Raw genomic sequence first — 17,288 nt, 5'->3', positions numbered from 1 at the left:
ATCTATGTACATTATTGCACCCTAACTTTTGTTATTTCCTTTCTTCTAACTTTGAGATTAGTTTGTTCTTTTTGTCTTCCTTGAAGTATAAAGTTAGCTTGAGATCTTCCTTTTTTACTACACATAGGTATTTATCAATATAAACTTCCCTCTCAGAATTCCACCTCAAATTATTTCTTAATTTGCATTTAAAGAGTATATTTGAACAGGACACAGCTAATATCATATTCAACAATGAAAAACTGAAACTGTACTTCTAAGATCAAGAGCAAGAGAAGAATGCCCACATTTACCACTTCTGCTCAACATAGTACTGGAAGTCTTAGCCAGAATAATAGGTAAGGGAAAAAAAACTTTAAAAAGACTCCAATTCAGATTCAAAGAAACAAAATTGTTTCCATTTGCAGATGACATGATCTTATATAGGAAAAACTAGAAAGACTCAAAGAAGAGGAAGAGGAAGAGAAGGAGGAAGAAAAAGAGGAGAAGGAGGAGGAGAAAGAGATGGCAGGCAGAAAAGGAGAACTAGAACTGCTACTACCAAGTGAATTCAGCAAAGTTCAGGATACAAAGTCAACATACAAAAATCAGCAGCGTTTTTACTGAAATGACATGTTCAAAAAAGAACTTGAGGATACAATCCCATTTACAATAACATCAAAAATACTTAAGGATGAATTTAACTGAAGTGAAAGAGCTGTACATTGACAACTGTAAAACATGGATGAAAGAAAATGAAGAAAACACATAGAAATGGAAAGATACCCATATGCATGGATTGGAGGACTTTAGATTGTTAAAATGCCCTTACCACCCAAAGTGATCTGCAGATTTAATGCAATTTCTGTCAAATTTCCAAGGGTACTTTTCACAGAAATAGAAAAAATAATTCTGAAATTCATGTGGAACTGCAAAAGACCTTGAATAGCAAATGAAATCTTGAACAAGAAAAAAAGCTAAAGACATCACACTTGTTGATTTCAAATTATAATAAAGTTATAGTAATCAGAATAGCATAGTATTGACATTTTTTTTAAAAAAGGCACACAAATAGAACAGAACAGAAAGCCCAGAAATGAAACCACACACATACAGACAGTTACTAATCCTCAACAAAGGCACCAAACCTACAATAGGGAAAGAACAGTGTCCTTAGTAAATGGTGATGGAAAACTACATAATTACATGCAAAAAAAATTGAATAAAATTGGACCCTTAATCTATGCCAAAAATAAACTTAAAATGGATTAAAGACTTAAAGTTAAGACCTGAAACTTAAGTCTTCTAAAAAACATATGAAAAAACTCCATGGCATTGATCTTGGTAATGATTTTTTGTATATGAACCCAAAAGCATGAATAATGAAGCAAAAATGAGCAAGTAGGCTAAAGAGCTTTTGCACAGTAAGAAAATAATAAATGTAAAGAAAAGGCAACATATGGAATGGGAGAAAATATTTGCAAACTGTTTATGAAATAGGGTTATATTATATCCCAAATATGTTAAAATTTCAGTCAACTCATAGCAAAACAAAAACAAAGACAAAAACAAATGACCCAATTAAAAATGAATAGAGAAATTAGATACTTTTCCAAAAGCACATATAAATAGCCAACAGATATATGGAAAGGTATTCAAAATCAGTATCGGGGAAATACAAATCGAAACTACAATAATATATCACTTCATGTTAAGATGGCTATTTTCAAAAAAACAAATGATAACAAATATTGGTAAGACTGTGAAGGAAAACCTTATATATTATTGGTGGCAAGTGTAAATTGGTATAACCATTAAAAAATATGAAAGTTCCATGAAAAATTAAAAATAGAACTATCATAGGATCCAAAAATCCCTCTTCTGGCTATACATCTAAAGGAAATAAATTTACTATTTAAAAGAGATGTGTATTCCTTGTTCATTGTAGCATTATTCACAATAGCTAAGATGTTAAAACAACACAAGTTTCCACTGATGAATAGAAAATAAAGAAAATTGCACACACATGAATACACACTCTCACACACATGAATACTATTCAACAATTTATACGAGAAGGAAAAATTGTCATTTGTGACAAGATGCATGAAACTGGAGGATATTGTACTAAGTGAAATAAGCCAGGCACAGAAGGACAATTATTGCATGATCTCACTTGTATGAGAAATCTAAAAATGTTCAGTTTATAGAAATACTAAGTAGAAAGGAGATTATCAAGGTTCCTGGGCTGAGAAAAACAGGGAGGACAAAAGGTGCAAAGTTTTAATTAGAAGATGAATAATCCTTAAGACATAAAGTACAGGATGATGACATAATAATAATAGTGCATTATTTACCTGAAATTTACTAAGTAGATCTCAAGTATAAACACAACAAAAAAGGTAACTATGTGAGGTGATGTCATTGTCTAATTGTGATAATCCCTTCACATGCATACATCTATCAAAACATTATATTGGGCTGGGGATATAGCTCAGTTGGTAGAGTGCTTGCCTTGCAAGCACAAGGCCCTGGGTTCAATTCCCAGCACTGCAAAAAAAAAAAAAAAAAAAAAAACATATTGTGCATCTTGAAAATACATACATTTTTGTCAATCATAGCTCACAAAAGCTGAAAAAAGGAACACAAAAAAGTTAATTCTTCAAAAAAGGAACAAGATTGACGAATTGTTTTTAAAGTAGACATAAAACACTGGTCCTAGCTATCAAAAGAACTAAACAGAAAGATACTAACAAAATGTGGAGAAAAATTGGATCATTCATACAGGCTGATATGAATGATAAATAACAGTCATTCCAGCAAAACATTCAGCAGTTTCTTATAAAATTTAACAAATTAGTACACAACTCAGTAATTACACTTCAGGCATTTATCTCAGAGAAATCTATACTGGTATAAAAACATATTCATAGTGGCTTTATTTGTGATTTCCCAAAATTGGAAAAACCTTTATATTCTTCAATGGATGAACAGTCTGTGGTACATTCATATCATGGAATACTACTTAATTATAAGTAGGAATGAACTACTGGAACATCCCACAGCCTCATTGACTATCCACTAAGTGAGACTGAGTAAAAAATAAAATTGTAGATAACCAAAAACATACCCTTCCCCCCCACACACAGAGGAGAGGAATGGGGGAAATATGAATGAGATTGGTGGATCTGATCAGTTTCAATATCCAGCTGTGACACTGTACTGCAATTTTACATCTCTGAGTGTTATTTCTCACAACTGCATATAAATCTATGATCATTTGAAATAAAAAGTTCTTTAAAGTGATGCACCAGAAAAAAAAAATGGAAGAATGATGTTGAAAATGTCATTGAAAATTAAATAATCTTGTCTAGAGTAAAATCAGCTTTTGACATGCTGAACCATGTAGTTTGGCTTCAATATCATAGATCACACATTCTTTTTCTGGAATATGCCTCACTTCCTTGTACATTAACCTAAGAATGCTGGCAGTTTCAAAGAAGATAAAAGAGTAGACAGATGGTGTTATAGGGAAAAAAAAAAAAAAAAACTCATAGATCCAAATGAAAAACCTGGCAAGGAAAGAATGTCTCCAACCAAATCAGAATCATGTTTTAGTGAAATTGAGAATTTATTTTGCCTCGCACACATGAAGGATTACCTAGGAATTATAAAACTATACTATGGAAAGTAAACATTTAGTTGAAGGAATCATAAAAAAATCTACACTTGGCTAAAAAAAAAAGAAGTGCTTGCCTACAGTTCATAATTCGGTAATCTCTAAATTCAATACCTGTGAAGAATTTTTTATGTGTAAAATTCAAATTATAAGTATTTTCATAACTTCATTTACTTCTAAAGTAGATAAAGTATGTACAATTATGTTTTAAAAATATCAATGAAAACATTTCACATTTTTAATATAAGATTTATTTAAAACAAAGTCTTGGTACATTGAAGTATCAGGAATTTGAGTTTCATATTGGTATAGTTTTAAATTTGTGAATTGCATTTAATATGTAGGTCACCACATGTGGGTTATTTCTTAAATAAATTTGGATTTTTAAAAATAATTATAAAAGGTCAAAAAAGTAAATAGATGAGAAATGATTCATTCTCCCCTTATCTTTGCACATTTTTGATCCTAATAAGCCATATAGATTTTTTTTAAAAACCCTCAAATTATGGAAGCCTTCACAAACAACCTTAAAAAACTTGCCTCACCAAAATTTACAAATACTAAAATATCATTCAAATTTAAGTATCCTAATTTTCTTTTGACAAGCACCTTTTTGAAATACCAATGATTTTTATGCTGAGTTGTTAGATTTATGATTCATACTACTTATTTCCTATAGGAATGATAACAGCCTGTAGTAAAAAGTGTGAAAAGACATTAAGAGAAACGAGAAAACACTTTATACTGACACCTCTGACACCTTTTCAGAATTCTAAAGAAAGCTGTGAATAAACTACCCACTTAGAAATCATGCTTATTCATTTCCACTAGCAGGTAACATGAAAATATTTGTGAACAGAAACATGTTATCTCATTAAAGTAAAACATAAAAACAACCTGAAAAAACAAACACCTTGAACCTATACCTTTTATCTCTCTTTCACCTTAAGGGGAAACAGAAAAACACTAAAAATATTCTTTCAAATTGACTATTTAGTGTGAAGAAACACAAACACAAACTAAAGAAGTTTTCAAGCATTCTCCCCTAAATTTTAGATAAGTAGCTATCTACCTGATGAATACAGACAAATTATAATTTTTAAAATCCTGCAGATTAGAATGTACACAATACTTAGTTCCCATATACCAGTCCAAGTGACTGACACCACTGTCCCCACACACTAAGAATCAGGGCTTAGCCCAGTTCCACTTTTCTTCCACTTCATTAGCACTCTTTCCTCTCAAACCACCCCCAACTGCATGCTCAACATTTCTTACTGGACACTTGAACTTAACTAGCTGGCCATCCAGGTCCCTTCGAGTACCTGCCTAGTGCTGGATTAGATGATCTGGAGCTAATACTAGAGCAATTATCTCCGTCTGTATCAAAGTGACTTGATTGACACCACACACATGAAAATATTATTTCACTGTTTATACTCGATCTCTTAGCCTGGTTTTGCACAATCTGGTCCTTTCTCACCTCACCTTCGTTTCTTACCACTCTTACCACATCTCCATTTACATTCTGGGCACACCAATCTACACACTGTTTCCTAAATGGTTTATAATCTATATGGTTTTGGTTATGCTCTTTTTTTCTGCCCAAATTTTCCTTCTTTTCACATCATCTTCCTTCAGTCTCCATCTAAGCTTTAAGAGAGCAGAGTCGGTCTTTGTTATCTCAAGTGCTTAGAACTTGGGATCACAATAAATGGTTCCCGGTGTGTGGCAAGTTTTCAAAGCTGACACCAAAACTGGTACCCATCAGTTCCTTTTAAATCTTTTGTCTAGAATTTAGCCTTAGGACCACACCTAGCCTCAAAGCAGACCAGAAAATGTAGTATCATGTGTTGTGATGTACTCACGAAGAAAAACTGGAGTTGGGTGACCAGTCAGCAGTTTCTGCCACACCAGACTATTATCTCGCAACAGAGGAGATAGATACGCCTGCCCTGCTTTGAACATTGCACAATGAAAACATGTACTGAAACATCACATGGTACCCAATAAATATGTACATTTTTGTGTCAATAAAAATAAAGTACATGTTTGCTGGGGTGGGTGCGAGAGGCAGACGGCAGCGGCAAGACCTGTCAGGGTCAAGGTCCCCTCCACAGCACCTTCAGGACATGCCTGTCTTTGTAATGTAAAAATTTCAAAGGGAGCCTTCCTTTATAAAGGGAAGGATGAAAGCTCTATACAGGAACATGATGTGAATGGATGAGACCTGTCATGATCTCTAGGAAACACCAGATTTATCCGTGAAGAATATATTAAATGGCTCAAGGGCTACTGTGAAGAATCTTTCTATGGCTTGAAAGATGTAAAACTAGAACCATTTTCGGTTTCTGCAACACGCTGTTCTTTTAGAGTAAATGATCACACAAGCAATTTACAAATTCATGCAGGACACATCCTGAAGCTCCTAAAAAAGAAGAAACATGAAGATACCTTCTATGTTGTGGGAATAACAATGATCTTTACCCAAGAGACTCCTGGAATTTTGTCTTTGGACAGGTTTCTTTGACAGATGGGTCTAAGTTGCCAAGGCTAGCCTTGAGCTCCTGACCTTCTGCCTGAGTCTCCCAGGTTCACCAGAATCCCCACAATGTGTGGGGATATTCACCTTTGCTAGATATGGCAGTGATTTCTATAGCTCACACTATGAAGGCACAGTGAAGACACTTTGAAAAAAAATCTTCCAATGACTATTCCATTTTTTTTTATTGTAAACAAATAGGATACATGTTGTTTCTCTGTACATGGAGTAAAGTAAAACAATTTGTGTAATCATAAATTTACATAGGGTAATGTTGTTTGATTCATTCTGGTTTTTTGTTCCCTTCCCCCCCACCCCTCCCACCCCACTTTTCCCTCTATACAGTCCTTCCTTCCTCCATTCTTGCCCCCCTCCCTATCCCTAATCCTAACCCTAACACTAACCCCTCCCACCCCCAATTAGGTGTCATCATCCCCTTATCAGAGAGATCATTTATCCTTTGTTTTTTTGAGATTGGCTTATCTCACTTAGCATGTTATTCTCCATTTCATTCATTTGCCTGCAAATGCCATAATTTTATCATTCTTTATGGCTAATATTCCATTGTATATATATACCACAGTTTCTTTATCCATTCATCAATTGAAGGGCATCTAGGTTGGTTCCACAATCTGGCTATTGTGAATTGAGAAGCTACGAACATTGATGTGGCTGTATCTCTGTAATATGCTGATTTTAAGTCCTTTGGGTATAGGCCAAGGAGTGGGATAGCTGGGTCAAATGGTGGTTCCATTGCAAGTTTTCTAAAGAATCTCCACACTGCTTTCCAGAGTGGCTGCACTAATTTGCAGCACCACCAGCAATGTATGAATGTACCTTTTCCCCACATCCTCTCCAACACCTGTTATTGCTTGTATTCTTGATAATCGCCATTCTAATTGGGGTGAGATGGAATCTTAGGGTAGTTTTGATTTGTATTTCTCTTATTACTAGAGATGTGGAACATTTTTTCATATGTCTATTGATTGCTTATAGATCTTCTTCTGTGAAGTGTCTGTTCATTTCCTTAGCCCATTTGTTGATTGGATTATTTGTATTCTTGGTGTACAGTGTTTTGAGTTCTTTATATATTCTGGAAATTAGCACTCTATCTGAAGTATGAGTGGCAAAGATTTTCTCCCACTCTGTAGGTTCTCTCTTCACATTGCTGATAGTTTCCTTTGCTGAGAGAAAGCTTTATAGTTTGAATCTATCCCAGTTGTTGATTCTTGCTTTTATTTCTCGTGCTATGGGAGTCATGTTAAGGAAGTCTGATCCTAAGCCGACATGTTGAAGATTTGTACCTACTTTTTCTTCTATAAGATGCAGGGTCTCTGGTCTGATTCCAAGGTCCTTATCCATTTTGAGTTGATTTTTGTGCAGGGTGAGAGATAGGGGTTTAATTTCATTCTGTTGCATATGGATTTCCAGTTTTCCCAGCACCATTTGTTGAAGAGGCTATCTTTTCTCCATTGCATATTTTTGATACCTTTGTCTAGTATGAGAAAATTATATTTATTTGGGTCTATGTCCATGTCCTCTATTCTGTACCATTGATATACCTGTCTATTTTGGTACCAATACCATGCTGTTTTTCTTACTATTGCTTTGTATTAGAGTTGAAATTCTGGTATTGCAATACCCCCGCTTCGCTCTTTCTGCTAAGGATTGCTTTAGCTATTCTGGGTTTCTTATTCTTCCAGATGAATTTCATGCTTGCTCTATTTCTGTAAGGTACGTCATTGGGATTTTAATTGGAATTGCATTGAATCTGCATAGCACTTTTGCCGGTATGGCCTTTTTGACAATATTAATTCTTCCTATCCAAGAACATGGGAGATCTTTCCATCTTCTAAGGTTTTCTTGAATTTCTTTCTTTAGTGTTCTGTAGTTCTCATTGTAGAGGTCTTTCACCTCTTTTGTGAGATTGATTCCCAAAGACTTTATTTTTTTCAAGGCTATTGTGAATGCAGGAGTTTTCCTAACTTCTCTTTCTGAAGATTCATCATTTATGTATAAAGATGCATTGGATTTATGAGCATTGATCTTGTAACCTGCTACTTTACTGAATTCACTTATGAGTTCTAAAAGTTTCCTGGTGGAATTTCCAGGTTCCTCTAAATATATAATCATGTCATCAGCGAACAGGGATAGTTTGAGTTCTTCTTTTCCTATTTGTATCCCTTTAATTTCTTTGGTTTGTCTAATTGTTCTGGCTAGAGTTTCAAGGACAATGTTGAATAGAAGTGGCGAAAGAGGGCATCCCTGCCTTGTTCCAGTTTTTAGGGGGAATGCTTTCAGTTTTTCACCATTTCGAATGATATTGGCCATGGGCTTAGCATAGATGGCCTTTACAATGTTAAGGAATGTTCCCACTATCCCTATTTTTTCTAGTGTTTTGAGCATGAAGGGATGCTGTATTTTATCAAATGCTTTTTCTGCATCTATTGAAATAATCATGTGATTCTTGAATTTAAGTCTGTTGATATGGTGAATGACATGTATTGATTTCCTGATGTTGAACCAACCTTGCATCCCTGGGATAAAACCCACTTGATCGTGGTGCACTATCTTTTTAATATGTTTTTGTGTGTGATTTGCTAAAATTTTGTTGAGAATTTTTGCATCGCTGTTCATTAAGGATATTGGTCTGAAATTTTCTTTCCTCAATGTGTCTCTGTCTGGTTTAGGTATCAGGGTGATATTGGCTTCATAGAATGAGTTTGGGAGGGTTCCCTCCTCTTCTATTTCATGGAATACTTTGAGGAGTATTGGAATGAGCTCTTCTTTAAAAGTTTTGTAGAACTCGGCTGAGAACCCATATGGTCCCGGACTTTTCTTTGTTGGTAGGCTTTTGATGACCTCTTCTATTTCATTGCTTGAAATTGATTTATTTAAGTTGTGTATGTCCTCCTCATTCAGTTTAGGTAATTCATAAGTCTCTAGAAACTTGTTCATGTCTTCGAGGTTTTCTGTTTCCAAAAGAGCTTCTAATTATGTTTTGTATTTCACTCGTGTCTGTTGTGATATTTCCTTGTTCATTCCGAATTTTAGTAATTTGAGTTTTCTCCCTCTTTCTCTTTATTAGTGTGGCTAAGGGCTTATCAATTTTGTTTATTTTTTCAAAGAACCAACTATTTATTTGGTTAATTTTTCCTATTGTTTCTTTTGTTTCAATTTCATTGATTTCAGCTCTGATTTTAACTATTTCCTGTCTTCTAGTACTTTTGGTGTTGGTCTGCTCTTCTTTTTCTAGGGCTTTGAGCTTTAGTGTTAAGTCGTTTATTTGTTGATTTCTACTTCTTTTGTTGAATGCGCCCCATGAAATAAATCTTCCTCTAAGTACTGCTTTCATAGTGTCCCAGAGATTTTGATATGATGTGTCTTTGTTCTCGTTTACTTCTAAGAATTTTTTTTATTTCCCTCCTGATGTCTTCTGTTATCCATTCAACATATAATAGTGTATTATTTAATGTCCAGGTATTGGAGAAGTTTCTGTCTTTTACTCTTTCATTTATTTCTAATTTCAATCCATTATGATGTGATAGAGTACAAGGTAGTATCTCTATCTTCTTGTATTTGCTAACAGTAGCTTTGTGGCATAAAATATGGTCTATTTTAGAGAAGGATCCATGTGCTGCTGAGAAGAAAGTATATTTGTTCTTTGTTGGATGGTATATTCTATATATGTCCGTTAAGTCTAAATTGATGATTGTGTTATTGAGATCTATGGTTTCTTTATTCAATTTTTATTTGGAAGATCTATCCAGTGGTGAGAGAGGTGTGTTAAAATCGCCTAGTATTATTGTGTTGTGGTTTATTTGATTTCTGGAATTGAGAAGGATTTGTTTGACATACATGGATGAGCCAATGTTCGGGACATAGATATTTATGATTGTTATGTCTTGCTGATTTATGCTTCCCTTAAGCAGCAAGTAATGTCCTTCTTTATCCCTTCTGACTAGTTTTGGCTTGAAGTCCACATTATCTGAAATGAGGATGGATACTCCAGCTTTTTTGCTGTGTCCGTGTGCATGGTATGTTTTTTCCCATCCTTTCAGCTTTAGTCTATGGGTATCTCTTTCTATGAGATGAGTCTCTTGCAGGCAGCATATTGTTGGATTTTCTTTTTAATCCAATCTGCCATTCTATGTTTTTGATTGATGAGTTCAAGCCATTAGATTTAGGGTTATTATTGTGATATGATTGTATTCCCAGTCATTAGACTCATTTTTGTTTTTTGACATGATTTGGTTTCTCCTTTATTTGGCTATTCCTTTAGGATAGTTCCTCCCATTGCTGATTTGCATCATTTTTTTTCATCTCTTCCTCATGGAATATTTTGCTGAGAATGTTCTGTAATGCCAGCTTTCTTTTCGTAAATTCCTTTAGCTTTTGTTTATCATGGAAGGATCTCATTTCGTCGTCAAATCTGAAAGTAAGTTTCCTGGGTATAAGATTCTTGGTTGGCATCCATTTTCTTTCAGGGCTTGGTAAATGTTGTTCTAGGCCCTTCTCGCTTTTAGGGTCTTGATTGGAAAATCTGCTGATATTCTTATTGGTTTCCCCCTGAATGTAATTTGATTCTTTTCTCTCGCAGCCTTTAAAATTCTGTCTTTATTTTGTATGTTGGGTATTTTCATAATAATGTGCCTTGGTGTGGGTCTGTTGTAATTTTGTATATTTGTAGTCCTATAAGCCTCTTGTACTTGGTTTTCCATTTCATTCTTCAGATTTGGGGAATTTTCTGATATTATTTCATTGAATAGATTGTTCATTCCTTTGGTTTGTTTCTCTAAGCCTCCCTCAATCCCAATAATTCTTAAATTTGGCCTTTTCATGATATCCCATAATTCTTGTAGATTCTGTTCATGATTTCTTACCATCTTCTCTGTTTGGTCAACTTTGTTTTCAAGATTAAATATTTTTTCTTCAATATCTGAGGTTCTGTCTTGCAGGTGTTCTATCCTATTGGTTATGGTTTCTATGGAGTTCTTAATTTGGCTTATTGTTTCCTTCATTTCAAGGATTTCTGTTTGGTTTTTTTTCAATATCTCTAACTCTTTATTGAAATGATCTTTTGCTTCCTGTAATTGCTCTTTTAACTGTCGATTGGTGCGATCATTCAATGCCTGCATTTCTCTTTCATCTCATCATTCAATGCCTGCATTTGCTCTTTCATCTCCTCGTTTGCTTCCCTGATCATTTTAATTATGTACATTCTGAACTCCCTTTCTGTCATGTCTTATGCCGTGCTGACATTGGATTTTATTGATGTAGCATGTAGATATGTTTGGGGCATTTTCTTCCCTTGTTTTCACATATTGGTCAGATGTCAATGGTACTCTGAGATATTGCAGATTTCCTCTTTTGGCTTATAGTGTCTCTGAAGATTTCCAGTATATCCCCTCCTAGCCTTCAGTAGCCTGAAGTCTTGGAGGAAGTTGATAATGCGGTGCTCCACAAGGAAGCTGCCTCTCTAGGGGTGGTGGCCTTCAGGTGGGGTATATTCCCTGATAGTGGGCAGAGGTGCCTCCACTTGTTGACCAATGGTCATCCAAAGGGTAACTAGACTGCTGCAGGCTGAGGCAAGGCCAGTTTGGGCCTGTATCTCTAGTTCTACTGTCCTTGTAGGAAAACTTCACCCGGCAGGGAAGACTCAGCTGGTGGGGAGGTCTCGCTGGTCAGTTCCCCACCTAGAGGTTCCCCTCAATCCACAACTACCACCTGGGCTGGGCAGCCTTCCTCTGCAACATTCCCAGGGGCCTGGACCTATCTCCTGGGCCTGGGAGCCTCGCCCTGCGCAGAAGTATCTCCTTAGGCTGCCCCTTCTCAGAGAACCTGCCCTCAGTCCTGGAACCTTCACTCCACCCTTAAGCTTGTCTCTGTGCGGCTCCTCCACCAAGAAGTCACCTAGGTCCTGGGACCGTGCTCTGCACCTAATCACCTGGAAGCAACCCGCCAACACACCTCCTCCTCCAGGCAGCTCTGGTGCAGTCACTCCAAGTCCAAGCGACCTGTCATGCGCCTCTGCCTCCGGACAGCCACCTGGTGTTCCATGCAGTCGCTCTGAGTCCAAGTGACCCGCCACGCGCTTCCTCCTTCGGGCAGCCAGCTAGAATTCCGGTGCGGTGGCTCTGAGTCCAAGCGACCCTCTGCGCTCCTCCTCCTCCTCTGGGCAGCCACCTGGAATTCCATTGCAGTTGTTCCAAGTCCAAGCAACTCACTGCGTACCTCCTCTTCCCAGCAGCTGCCCAGAGCCCCAGTACAGTCGCTCCGAGTCCAAACAACTCACTGCGCACCTCCTCCTCTGGGCAGCCACCTGGAGCCCTGGTAGGTTGCTGTGAGTCCAAGCGTTGAGCTGAGCATTCCTCCTCTACAATGTTCCCAGTTGTCCGAGTTCACCGCTCCAGCGGGGGGAGGGGTGTCTCATTGGGCAACTCTACTTCACAAAGTTCCCTGTGTTCCGGGACTACTGCCCCATCCGGGACACCTCCCCAATGGGAGAGACTCACCGGGCGGCTTTGAGTTGGTCCCAAGTCTCTCAATATCTCCTCCTCTTGAATCCTGAGTCCTGGAGCAACATGAAATGCAGCCACCCTCTAGTCCACCATCTTGAAACTCCAGACTATTCCATTTTTGATAACTACTTTATTCCTGAAATCACGAGTGTTTTGCTGCTGCAATCCTGTAAGGCAATAGTAAGGTGGATTGATGATGTATCTGCTGACACAACAAGAGCAACTCCAAAACATAGTAGTGAAAATAGTGTGAATTCACCAAAACCTGTGGAAGCCTTTAAGGAATGGAAAGAGTGGATAATAAACTGCCTTGCTGTTCTCCAAAAATAAGTTCAGATAGGTGTAATTAAAATAAATATTTGCACATTAAACAAATAAATACATAAAGTACAAAAAAGTAAATATAGTCGCAGCAAATGAAAACAAAGTGTGCAAAAACCAAGGGAAAAAGGCTAATTATTTTTGAAATATGTACTAGAAGAAGGCAAATTAGAATACAAAAAAAAAAAAAGGAGAATAAGCATTTAATTAGAGAGCCATTGGGTATCTAGATGTTTCAGGAGTAATTTTAACAATCTCCTACATATTTAATATATAATCATTACATTCTTTATTTCAGAATATTCTTTTTAAGATATTATGTAATATAATATTGATAATACATGATACGAAGCAAACAAATCTACAGGCCAACCATACTTAGAAAGTATCAATGTGATAACCCTAAACAAAGCATCAGGAGGAGATGTACAGCATACTAAAAAACAGAATGCCTCACCATACCTGTAAGTGCTACTAACTCAAAGAATGTAAAAATGCTAAAGATTAGGAATTCTTGATACACATCACTATAGTAATATATTAAAAGAGAAAAATCATATAATCATCTGTATGGAACTAAGAAGATTTTTGATTGAATCCCAAAGCTGTTTTTTGAAAAAAAGAAAGAAAAATCCCCAGTACCTAGATACTTCCTCATTTTGCTAATTCCTATATTTGATCAACCATTAAAAGTTATGAGAGAATATAAATAAAAAACTTAAAATCTACTGAAAAAAACAATAGTGTGTAATTTAGCTTACTATACAAAATTTAATGGTTGTCTTATATACAAAATAAATTGGGTAGAGAAGGTTCTGGTTAAATAGTAGCTAAACTGATTAAAAACCTAGAAACAACTAGAAATGTTCATGATTATATTATATAAAAGCATTAAATTCTATAAAGTTTCAAAAGAAATACATGAATAAATGAAAGGATATAACTTGTTCTTATCCTGAAAGACTCAAATATAATTTACCTTTAAGTAATTATATACCTCAGGAAACTTCAATAATATATCATTAGATTATTTTTAATGAATAGATAATGGGTCTCTAAAATTTATTTGAAAAACTAAATATGCAGACATAAAACAAAATTCTGGAAAAAGATGAAAAATTAATGAGAATTAACTCTGCCTGATAGTAAAATATATTACTAAGTTCTAATAAGTCAAAGAGTATGATATTGATGCATAAAAAGATAAGACACTAAAACAGGATGGCAGGTACAGAGAGAAACAGAAAAACATTCAAGTGGTAAGAGGAGAATTTATGAAGCATTTCATTTAATACCATTGCTTTATTTTACCCAACTTTACCTGTATATTGGACAACCAGCTATGACTCTGAGAAGCACAGTACTGTGCAATGATGACCAAGACACAGATCATTTTGGAGTTGTATAGCTGGTACAGTTCTGTAAGGTTTTCTTCTCAAAGTACTCTAGCACAGAATAGTGATAACATCTTCATTGACATCAGTTTCACTGGGGTTTTTTGTTGTTATTTTTGTATTTTGCTTTAAAATTCAACTCCATAGATACTAGGAATCACATGAATGGTTTGCCTATATTCTTGGATGCAATATATATAATAGATGAATGAGTGGAAGTATATAGCCATATTAAGAGAAGTTAACTAATGAAACTTATTTTCGTTAAGTCATATTATGATAGCTATTAACTATTAAAGTTACTGTATGAGTTTCAATGAGGGGTGGGATGTTTTAGCATAAAATATTTTTGTTTTAATTCAGGAAACTACACAATTCTTTACCATTGAAATAATGATTCAGATTTCCTAGTAGAAAAATATTGCCTTCCTAACAAAGAAGAAAACCTTTCCATTATGAAGGGATCATTGTCCATGGGAAGAAGATGGAAACAGCTTAGTCAAGAAAGAGAAAAAAGAGATCTAGAAAATAATAAAAATTGTATCCATGTTTCATTCCCTGCACCAAAATTAATTCCAAATGAATAAATGATTTAAACATCCAAATGAAATCATAAAACTTCCAGAAGAAAACATGATAGAAGTTTTTACAATAATCTCAAAGAATATATCTATATCTATCTTCTTCACAGTTATATTCCCAACAATCCAACCTCTTATGTATTTGTTGAATTAAAATGAACTGAATTGGATGCCAAATTAAAAGGAATAAAACCCCATATTCTACGAGGAATGTATGAAAGATACAGATAAGAATCTTCTCTCAAAAAAAGTCTTTGGGAAGACATGGCATTATATCTAGGAATAACTGCTTCAATCAATTTGGGGAAGACCTTAGAAGATGGAAAGACCTCCCATGCTCCTGGATAGGCAGAATTAATATTGTACAAATGGATAGACTACCAAAAGCATTACACAAATTTAATGCAATTCCTATTAAAATTCCAATGACATTCTTCATAGAACTAGTAAAAGTAATCATGAAATTCAGTAGGAAAAATAAGAGACCCAGAATAGCCAAAGTAATTCTTAGCAAGAAAAGTGAAGCAGGAGGCATCACAATACCAGACCTCAAACTATACTACTGAGCTATAGTAATAAAAGCATCATGGTACTGGCACCAAAACAGACACATAGAGCAATGGTACAGAAAAGAAGATACAGAGAAAAACCCACATAAATACAGTTATCTTACACTAGAAAAAGGTACCGAAAATATTTACTGGAGAAAAGATAGCCTGTTCAACAAATGGTGCTGGGAGAACTAGAAATTCATATGTAACAAAATGAAATTAAACCTTTATCTCTTACCCTGCATGAAATTCGATTCAAAGTGAATCAAAGACTTAGGCACTAGAACAGAGACCCTGCACCTAATAGAAGAAAAAGTAGACCCAAATCTTCACCATGTCAGTCTAGGATCTGACTTCCTTAACAAGACCCCTAAAGTGCAAGAAGTTAAATCAAGAATCAGTAAATGGGATGGATTCAAACTAAAAAGCTTCTTCTCAGCAAAAGAAACAATCAAAAATGTGAAGAGAGAGCCTACAGATGGGGAGAGAATCCTTACAACATGCATCTCAGATAAAGCATTAATCTCTAGGACATATAAGAACTCAAAAAGCACCAAAGAAACAAATAACCCAATCAATGAATGGGCAAAGGAACTGAACGGGCACTTCATAGAAGAAATACTAATGGTCAACAAATATGTGAAAAAATGTTCAACATCTATAAGAATTAGAGAAACGCAAAGTAAAATTACACTGACATTCTATTTTACTCTAGTCAGAATGGCAATTATCAAGGATACAAGTAGCAATAAATGTTGGCTAGTGTGTGGGGGGAAAGGTACACTCATACATTGCTGGTGGGACTGCAAATTGATGCAACCATTATGGAAAACAGTATGAAGATTCCTCAGAAAACTTGGAATGGAACCACCATTTGACCCAGCTATGGTTTGGTTTATACCCAAAGCACTTAAAATCAGTGTACTACAGTGGTATAGTCACATCAATGTTTACAGCAGCTCAATTCACAATAGCTAAACTATGGAACCAACTTAGGTGCCCTTCAACAGATGAATGGATAAAGAAAGTGTGGTATATATACACAATGGAATATTACTCAGTCTTAAAGAAGAATGGAAAGATGGCATTTGCTGCTAAGTGGATGGAGTTGGAGGATATCATGCTAAGCAAAATAAGCCAAACCCAAAACCAAAGGCTGAATGTTTTATCTAATATGCAGATTCTAATTCATAATAAGGGGGGGGCACTAGAGAAGAACAGAGTTATTTTATATTAGGTAGAGGGGAGTAAGGGAGGGGAAGGGGCATGGGGGTAGGAAGGATAGTAGAGTGAAATAGACATTATTACCTCATGTACGTATATGACTGCATAACTCATGTGATCCTACAATGTGTACAGTCAGAAAAATTAGAAATTATACTCCATTTATCAATGATTTATCAAAATGCACAAATGCATTCTACTGCCATGGATAACTAACTAGAACAAATTTAAAAATTTTTTAAACCAACCTTTTTAAAAATTCTGAGGGCAATAAAAGTAATTTTTTTCCAAAAAATAAATAAATAAATAAATAAATTTGGGGAAGAGAGACACTCAGACCTCCGCCTGAGAGAAGTCAGAGGTCTCCTAACAATGGAATGAACCCTGAGCCCAAACCCACAGGATCTGCTGCCCTTCCTCTTCTGCAGCAGAAGCTGTGACCCTCAGCACCTGCTCAGCTGAGTTGTAGCCAATGGACTGCTTATTCTGGCTCCCG

General features: G+C 35.7%; 1 pseudogene; it reads left to right on the top strand.

Moving 5' to 3' along the window:
- Window positions 1-5,900: 5,900 nt before the first annotated feature.
- On the top strand, window positions 5,901-13,051 carry LOC124959653 (archaemetzincin-2-like; annotated as a pseudogene).
- Window positions 13,052-17,288: the final 4,237 nt, after the last annotated feature.

The sequence above is a fragment of the Sciurus carolinensis genome, chromosome 11 (genome assembly GCF_902686445.1).
Source record: "Sciurus carolinensis chromosome 11, mSciCar1.2, whole genome shotgun sequence".
NCBI classification, from domain to species: domain Eukaryota; kingdom Metazoa; phylum Chordata; class Mammalia; order Rodentia; family Sciuridae; genus Sciurus; species Sciurus carolinensis.
This window is presented reverse-complemented; position numbering and strand designations above follow the sequence as displayed.